The sequence below is a fragment of the Pecten maximus genome, chromosome 2 (assembly GCF_902652985.1).
Source record: "Pecten maximus chromosome 2, xPecMax1.1, whole genome shotgun sequence".
Taxonomy (NCBI): domain Eukaryota; kingdom Metazoa; phylum Mollusca; class Bivalvia; order Pectinida; family Pectinidae; genus Pecten; species Pecten maximus.
The window spans coordinates 23,384,190-23,394,775 of NC_047016.1; positions in this window are offsets into that span (position 1 = coordinate 23,384,190).

A 10,586-nucleotide genomic window follows, 5' to 3' on the forward strand; every position below is an offset into this window, starting at 1 on the left:
TGGAGGATTTATACTAATAGTTGGATGCCTCTTGGATTTCTGGGATCCCCTAATCCCAGTCTGAGATCACTACTGCCCTAGTACTAGGTGTCATCATCAAAGCTGGCATATCCGTAGTGTTTGTGATATTAAACGGTCACATCGCATTGGAAGTTCCGTGGACTCGTCTGATCATCATGAGCTAATTTGAGACTAAGCGTGCATTTATGAAATTCAAGAAGAAAACACAGGTAAGTGTAAAACAAAAGCCGGCTATTACGTCCGGATATATAATTTAATTTAAAAGTATGGTCGCCTATTACTGGCATACAACAGTACACGTGCATATCTTCGAAGTTCTTGAATTAGTTAAATATCGTGAAATATTACACTACCAGTTAGCTATTTTCCTAAAATAAAATACGCACTTGTTTAACTATAGTATTATATAAGAGTAGAAACAAAAACAAATATTGTTATACAATTATATTCCCGTAAGATACCTTTTACAAAATAAACAAAATCATATCACATGCCATGAATAGACAGATTCGCTACTTACGGAAAAAGGGCAATCTAGTAACTATGAAGACAGAAACGTATCTATAAAATGTATGTAAAGCCCCATTAATACTTTTTCAGCAGGATGAAACCAAAATGTAGCTGCCAGAAACATTCGGAATTCGTTCCTAACGACGATGACTGTAATAAGATATATAGAATTTCGGCAAACAAATCGTAAATGTGTTGTTCTGGCGTTGATCGCAGAAGAGTGTCTGTCCATGACGCCAACTTATTTGTGTACGCTATGTGGAAAACATTCCCAACTACATTTTGTAAAACCGGTTGATGAAAACGACCAAATTCATTATCGTGTCCATTTGGAAAAAGTTGTTGAGATGATAGAAAAGAATGTTGTGCCGGAGAATGACATGGTTAATTTAATCTCAGATCCAAAGTTCCTTCTGACGCAACTTCAGCAAAGGAAGAGTACAAAGACGATTGTTTTTAAAGAAATATGACCCCGAATCATAGATTTCCAAATAGAACAAATTATTTGTATCTTTCCTCACCTCGTTTTGTCCTAAATTTGATTCCAAAGATAAACATCAATGCGTGTCTATTGTCAAGACGATTCAACAAATATGTCTTGTCTGTTGTCACTTTCTTTTTCTTCCTCAATCAATATGTATTTTTTTCTGACCGGAAGTAGAACTGCTGTCCAGATTAATGTAGCAACGTCACCATCGAGAGAAGATGGCTGCGAGTATCACAGATTAGAGGAGGTATGTGCATGTCTAAATTTGTTGCCACTTGGTGAAATTGAAACCAAACAAATAAAATATCAAACAGTCAACATAGCAATAAATATATAAATCAATATATTAAAAATAACTTATATCAAAGCCATAAAAAAAACAAATAAACACATCAACCTTTACAATTTATTGTGGGTAGGGCACCAATATCCAATGAATTTCAAATATTTTCTTGGGTTTTGTTTTTTACGTTAATGTTGGTGCAAAATGAATGCACCGAATACTCACAATTGGGTGCTTCGCATCCAAGCCATCACCATTTTCCTGGTTTTTCGTTATCGTCATCAATTCAACATATCTGGCAATGGGTATTTTGGTGTTGCGGAACGGCAACACCATTAATAACAGTCTGTGGACCGATGGTCGACATTTCTGGAGCGTTAGTGGTTGCCACATCAGCGGAGTTATATACCCCATTTGAGGTTTGAGCGAGACATGATTATTAAACATCACAAATGATATTGGGAGGGCTTGAAATGCAGGTTAAGAAGTTATAACTGTAATTTGTGACATTAGTGAAGTATTATTATCTTAGCGTAAAAAACTACTCATCTGACAGAAGTCAAAGAGTTATAATAAATGGACTTTCCTCAGAAACTCAAAATATTAAAGAAGGCGTACTTCAAGATTCAATTGTAGGTCTCCTTTTCTTCCTTGCCATTCTATGTAATTGGTTTAGGAATTAATATGTCTTTTAAGCTTATTTTCTCCAATCATTTGTAATTTGTGTACGTAATGTTGTGTATTGAATAAATATATTTAAATTAATCTTGATGATTTACACATTGTTTTTATTTGATAGTTCTGTTTATTTAAAACGAAACCGGAAGTTACAATATCTGAATACGTATGTCGTTATTTAGTAATTTTTCAATAAAACATATTCCAGAACTATTATTATCAAATATTGACTTCATGAAAGTTTTTTTTTCTCTTTAATGCATTGGTCTTTAATTACATCAGCCGTCTCTAACAAATACATATAATGTACAATAAACAGTATACATTTCTTTCGTCACGTCTGTCATGCTTTTCTGCTCCTGTTACGTATGCATGGACTTCCGGTTGGAGGTAATGAGTGCTGAAAAAGTAAACATCACAGAAAACTCATGATGAATTTAGAGATTTGCAGAGAGGCGCTAATAAAGATGTAATTGATATATTTTGATTGTCGCAATTGAAGTATTAATTGTGGAGTTGGCGAGATCGATATGTAAACTTTCATTCAAAGATAAAGTCACAGTTATAAAATATTAAGCTTTACCTGTTTTGATACTCGGCAATATTTCAATCTTCTTTAAACACCTGCAGTGCTGAGTGCAAACATATCTTCCGTCTGAAAAAAAATGGTACCGCCATGCAGCAGAAAACTACTGACCGGTATTACTACCATCAGAACCATGGAAGTGCTAGAACACATCATTAACTGTGTGTGAACATATACTATACCACCAAGAGCAGAACAATATATTGACATTATTCAATCATCTGCGAAACACAGCTAGCAGTCACAAAGGAACAAACAGGTCGACCTCGTCATCCTCGACTCAAAGGCGTTCGATACTGTTCCCCACCAAAATTTCTGCTGAACCAATACGGCATAATGGATATCTACTTATGTGGCTCCCGACTTTCCTGACACAGCGTCAGATCATAGTAGCACTTGAAGGAGAATTCTCGTGAGAGGTCTCGGTAGATTCTGGAGTCCCCCAAGGAACAGTACTAGGACCACTTTTGTCACATCAATGGTCTTCCAGACTGTGTTAAATCCAAATTACGACTCTTTGTAGATGACTGCCTCCTTTATTTAGAAATAAACCAATACAGCGACCATCAACAGCTACAAGAGAGCCTACAAAATCTAGAACATTGGGCAGACAATTGGGGATGAAATTATACACATGAAATGGTCAACTTTTAGAGAGAAAAAAAATGAAAATTAACCCTTATACCTTCATATGAAATTCACAAAATTGAAAGAGTGCAGAGACTGGCGGCCAGATGTATTATTTATTTGTTATTAGCTGGACGATCTGAAGCTACCATCACGTCAAACCAGGCGTGCACAACAGAGACTTACTTTCATGTATAAAGAGGTGGAGAGCTACCATCTATACCTCCTGATGAACACCTAAAAAACAACGACCAAAACGAACCAACAAAGCGAAGTATTTCGATAATTACATCACAACGAATATTGTTGGGAGAAATGTCACCAAAATTCAAAGCCTCTCGCAGTGTCTGCACACAACTGTGAGCAATATAGGAATTCCTTCTTCGTGCGCACAGTCTTCGGAACCACTTGGAGAATAAGGTAGTATATGTGCCCCAACATTGGAGGCTTTCAAGCGAGCTGAGGTGTAATAAATCTCCGCTCTCTCAACCGCTATGTTATTACCGGAAACGGGTACTACTATAGCATATATATGATACAAAAATTAACTGTACTTCCAGAGCCACCAGAAAATATTATCAAAGATATTCAGTCGACATTCTTTAATTTATATGGAAAAGGAAGATTGATAAAGTGAAAAGAAATGGTATGTATCACGATTACAATGAAGGTGGATTAGGTGTCCTTCATGTTTTATTATTTTGTCATGCTTTGAAGTTCTCATGGGTTAAAAAAAGCTCCCATTCATTGATCCTCTTGGAAAACATTAGTATTGGATAAGATAGAATTATTTGTGAAAGGAATACAATTTTCAAAATGACCAAAGAAGAATGAGTAAAAACACTGTTTGGAAGGAATTAATATGTGTATTGTCATCCATCGTAGAGGATAAACAACCCACAACCCCAACACAAATTGTTTCTCAACCGATATTGTGTAATGGTAATACTAAAATAGATAGAGGCTTGATTTCTACAGACATTGGTGTTTAAAAGTGGTTTTTTTTTATTAATGATCAAGTAGTAAACAACTGTCTCTTTTGAAACGTTTACAGAAAAATACGACATTGAGATTACCTATATAGGGTACCTCGGCCACATTAATGCCATACCAAGATATTAGAAACGGATCTCTTAAGGGAATAATGATGTGCTTATCTAAATCACTTTAAGATAATAGAGTATATTATTGAAAAAGATGAAGTTACAAAATATAAAATTAAATGTTGCTTAACAACCATAAAACAAAACCCGTCAACGAAAATGGAATGACATGTTCCAAGTTAATATCGCTGATGAAACACGACAAATTTACTATTCCCTCTCCGAGACGTCTTACTGGTGGAACTAAACTCCAGAATTTTCGGTTTAAAATATTGCATAATTATCAGTACACTAATGTGAAATTAAAGTTAAAACTAATTGAAACAGAAAGGTGTACATTTTGTGAAGATGGGAGACAATGTTACATTTATTTAGTAGTTCTGTAAAGGCTTATTGGATTTCGCTTTTTAGCCTAATACAAATAAAACATGGTATTGAACTAACATTTAACTCTCAAATAGTACTTATCAGGAAACTGATGTTAGATTAGAATACGACATCATTCTTATTGATGCTCTTAAGGTCTCTCCTTAACTAATGTAAGTAAAGGGAGACTTTCCATCAATTTCCACGGGTAAATCATATTAAAATTTTAGGAGGCAACTGAATTCGAAACACATAAAAAATGTCAAAATCTGGATGGCGGGGTGCAAAAGACCAATTATTTCAATAAATTTTATAATTTTCAATATTTGACTAAAAGAACATAAGGAACATGTGTATATTGTGAACCGTATTACTTTTACAAACAGGTTACTACAAACAGCGGGATTACAAACTACACATACAGTATCTACCACCGGCAATCTGAAAGGATTGTACTAAAAGAAATTAGCACCTCCTGAAACAAACTGATAGTTTGATACAGTATAGCGAACATCAGTTAAACTGCATCAAGGAGGTTACAGAAAGGACAATCATGTCCTGCCTCACCTATTTCGACCTTTTCTTAGTGGTGTATAGTAAAAAAAAAAAAGCATTCGATATTTAAACCCATGTACAGAACCTTTCATTTTATAATAATTTGGTGCAAATGTATTTTCAAGAAATGGCCGACCTTCGTAAAGGTGAAGTGATGCTCAGGGGGCCGACCTAATAAAACAATGCATGACATGTTATTTTTCAACGTATATCAAATAACACTAATTACATATATGGCTATCAAATACTGTCTGTCATGAAAGTTCTTGGGTTTTTTTTTCTACGGAAATTTCTTTTAAATAGCATAATGATATACAGGGTGTGAAAGGGATCGGAATTAAAATGAACATTGTCGATGGATTTGAGGAAGTCGGGTGATAGGCTTACATAATCAATCAAAATGCTTCGGTCCTAAATCACGTCAGTCGTCTCTAAAACAATACATATAACGTACAATACGATTTAATGACTGGCGTGTTGGAAGGTGGGAATGGTTTAATTTGAGTTGTCTCCCGTCTTATATGAGAGAGGAGAGAGTGGCTATACTACCGGAGAGGTTAGGTTAGGCTGGCCTACACGTTTCTGACACAAAACTCAACCTATATTTTCTATGCTTTTAATATTCTTGTTTTTATTGTTATTTTTGTATTTGTTTTTTGTTTTATTATTATTATTTCTGTTGTTGATGTTCATGAATTCATATAAATCTAGCGAGACTAACAGGGTTATATTGAGAACATGAAACTGTGAAAATAATATAATAAACCATTATCCGCGAGAAGACACCAATAAACCCCAATAAATATTATCTGGATAAATGGAATTATACTCTCTGCTTCCCCGTCACGATTAAGAGATAAACTGATCCATTTATGAATGACATCACCGGTACAAAATATCCCGAGAGGGACAAGGAGTTCATATATCTGCCGAACATTTGATAAATATAATCAGACTCCTCTGTTTCTGGGTCCATAACAAACCTGACTATGTAATCACCTTACTGGTCAGTCTGGACATATCACAATAAATCATTTTATTGAACGATTCAAGTTACTCCAGTGATGATCATGCTTATTTTTCAGACCCATTTTTGTGTTCCTAATTTACATTTAGAATTGTCCATAAGTTTTTCCACAAACGTCACTCACGAGTTCTAGGACAAGAAGGTTGTATTATACAGCTTCGTAATCATCCTTCAGTATGTACCGTCCCTTAATCCACATTACAATTCAATATAGTCCTAATAATGTATATATAATGATGTATATTTCATCTGTGTGACAGAACATACTGATATTTTTCTCCCATGCTTTGCGCTCGTTACATATATCAATAACATGTCATATCCGTGAAATGTATATATGATATTCAAAGGGAAGACATTCGATATCCTCTGTAAACCTGTGAATGTGGCTTGGTGTACCCTAGTGTTGCTGACCTAAAGGTTACAAGGCAATAATGATACAGGGTATATTCTCTTTCTCGTTCTGTTAGGTCAGCCCTGGAGCCTTACAATATTTTCTTGTAAATCAAAACGGTCAGTAGCTTGCTGGTTCACTTTGCTGTTATATCCCGTTCTCGTCTTGAGAACATGGTGATTCCTGAATTAATATGCGAGGGTCGTGTATAAGACAGAAGACGCTTCCCCTCTCTGAACGCTTTGTCCTATTCTCCCTGTAACATGTGAAATGTATCCGTGTTAATCTATCATTTCTTAACATGTAAACTTGTTTTATCGAATCCGAGTTAAAATTGGTTTCCTTTGCACGTTTGCTTAATCAGGTACTTCAACCAGAAGCAAACCAGAAAAAAACTTGTTCTACATTTCGACTTCCAAGATCCTGAGAGAATAATGTTGTTTAAGTATCTGTAGTCTATTTCAGTTGGGATGTTGTGGGCCGAACTATTGATTCATTACTTGTCGATGTGGATAACGTCTCGAACGATCTTACATTGTGTAAGTTGTTTGACATGGATCCTACGCTGATAAAGGCAATGTAACCCGAGTTCTTCCGTTACCTCCATTCTAAGATGATGTTATTGTGATCTCTTGATCATCTTTGATATATATTTGTCCCCAAGAACATTTCACTACGGTGGACATTTTTCAAGACGCATGAAATGCCTAGTCTTCAAAAGAGGATGCAGTTTTATCTCTTTTGTTCAACAATCAATTGCGACCAAGTCCCCGGAAATCCAATCAACTCATAAGGGTAACTCATGTATTTTGGGAAAACAGAAATACCACTATCAAAACTGGAAATTTCACAATAGTATAGGAAAATAAGCTTGGTTCGTAGTGTAAATATATCAACAATTTATTATATAACATTATTGTCTGGCGACAAAAATAAAAACAAAACAAACTAGAAATTGTTGGTTAACAATTTGACGGGCTTTTCACTACTTAGCATAAATGACCTAAAGGCTTGGTATTTCCAAACATAAAAAAGTATTTTAGAACACTTGATGGGTCATCCACATTCTAGTATTGAATAATCTGGCATCTGAGATATAACGTTTCAACAAAGGAGTTGGACGAGGGGAGATAACTCGTACAGCTGTATCAAGTTCCTAGGCCTCTTGCAATGATTGCGCAATCAAAAAATAATTCAAAATGGCGTACAACTTGAACCGGAAGTGCTAAATAAAAACCGAAGGTACTAAAATCATCAGAATGACATACTGCATCAATCTATGTAATAATATTCAAAAAATTTTGTCAAAGTTTGTGCTGAGTCCCACTGGTGGAATTTGAGAATAAGTTTAAAATGTAAAACGATTTTTAATATAGAATATATAGGGAAATTTTCAAAATGGCGTACTATATTAACCGGAAGTGCTATTAAGACACCGAAGGTATCAATATCACCGGAATGACATACTCTATTGATCTGTAGAAGAAGTTTTCAAAAATAGTAAAAAATGAAAAAATTCTAAAAATAGCATAACTTTGACCTCCAGCAAGCTTTTTTGTTCAACCTCTAACCTCAAAGCCGTAATAATGTAAAAGTTGGCCCCAGTTTAATCCTACATGAATATACCTTTGAATATTTTTAACCTCATACCGTTTTTGAGTTGTGGCCATTTAAGCAAAATAAGCTTTGACGTCATGGCAGCCATTTTGGATATTTCGACCTACTTAATTTTTATTACCTGCACCCCTTCAAATCATTTTATAATAAAGGCTCAAAAAGAAATCTGAATAACTTTAACCAGTTTGGCGTAACAGTTTCTACAAAATGAAATGCAGAAGAAGAAGAATAATAAGAAGAAGAAACATAACAGAAACAATAGGTCTTTTCACCACAAAGTGAAAAGCCCTAATAAAAAAAAACGAGTAAAACAAAGCGGAAAAGGCGTACCTCATTAATTGAAGGCTTACATTTAAGAACCCATTATTGTATGTGTTTGTGATTTCTCAAATCGCCCCTGAAATTTATGATATAGCTCATTTCTTGCATACTTACAGTGTATTTATTTCTGCAATCTTTCCTGCTGAACGTATTTGGTGATAAATTGTTTTTGTTACAAATCAAATCAACTTAAACACTTGTACAGCCAGTAGCCTTTACTACCTCAAAATTAGAAAAGGTTTGTTTTTAATTGTACCCAGTAAATGTTAATCTGAAACTTATTCGAGGGCGATAATCGGATAAGTATTGTTACAAAATTTCTGATTTTGTTAAAAGTATAATAACGTGTCCCATTACATAAACTCTGATGTTGAGGGATTTAATATTTTGATTGCAGATCACTAATATATTACTAATAGGAGTAACCGTCCTTGTGTCTATGGGAATTGAAGCTAACATGCCAAGCGTTGACCAACGTTTTCTGATTTACATAATTGTAACTTAATCTATCGGCGTCTGTAGAATAATGTTTAAAGTTTGTTTCCGTGGGCCAGTCGGTCCATAGGCAAAAATTTTAAAACGTAGATTGTATTGCCTTGCCATCATTGGATTTTGTGTGTGTTGTATTTGTCATTATTACGAGGGGTCATTGATAAGTTTGAAAAAACTTGCCGACTGATCCGTTTGTCTGTATGTCAACAAAAGACACTAAAACTAACTGGTTAAACTAACAACACATTACATATATAAAACAGAGAGTAATCAACTTAATGATATACCAGTATAGTGTTAATACCATACACATTATAATTTGTAATATTTATTGATTCAATTTGTCCGTTACAGGCTATACATATTCATAATTATCAGTAACAGCCACATTCTTCCCCGGAATTGTTGACGATGACCGGTTGAATTGCCATGTTTTGGTACATCTATTGTTCTTTGTTTACTGATCTTTGTAGAGTTACCAGTGATGACGTATGATATTTGTTATAAACATGTTTGACCAGGACCCACGGCAGGGTTGGTCAGTAAGAATATATTGACCAAACATCAGCTTACGTGATGGGTATTCACGATAATGGGTTGTACTTTAACAGTCAACTAAACTATATGAAATAAGGAGAAAATGATGCACATCTCTTCGTTCTAGAAAATGATTTACATTTCATTCGGAATCTAGTTTTCAGATTATTAGTTCATCGACGGAAACCAACAGTTTCGTAGGTTTCTGACGACGACTCGAGTCACGAATTTCAAAAATCCTATTGGGTGGGGAAAACAGTACATGTTATTGATAGTATCATAGTAAAAAAATTCTACACGTATCACATTGCTTTCATGTAACAAAGACACAAAGAACCGGTCATATAATCTAGACAAATAAAGTTGAGTAAAGTAATAAAGCCATAGTTTGTTTAAATTACCTTTCTAGAAATCTATGACCGCCCACTGTAGTGGCCAATATTTATTTGATAGGATCATACCGACGCACAATGTACAGTTTACAAATAAAACACACACCTACACCACTCCCTACTTACTGTAAACATTATCAGAATCGGGGATATATTTCCTAGGACTAGAAATTGACTCATTAAAAAATCGAAGAGGTATATAGCTACCGCGTCATCAATCTGACCGTGGACATCAATCTATTTCAGTAGAGAAGAGCGACACACCTATTAGTATTTGATGATATAAGTAATGAACAGATTATCATAAAGTAGTGTCTGGTCACAACGGACGCCAATCTAGACCAGAGTACCTTCTGATGAGTTAACATATAAAACACCTCTCTGTCTAGGTTTATGTGAGTCGACCAATCAGTGTCTCGTGATTTATCGTGAGAAGTAGATCTAGGACAATTTCTTTTATAAAGATTATGACACTGGCGTTGATACTCGTTTACATTATAATGAATCCGCTCTGATCGTCCTACCTTTAACGTATATCCGAGAACTGTATCCAGGATGTTTTGTCAATCAAATATATCTCAAAAGAAATC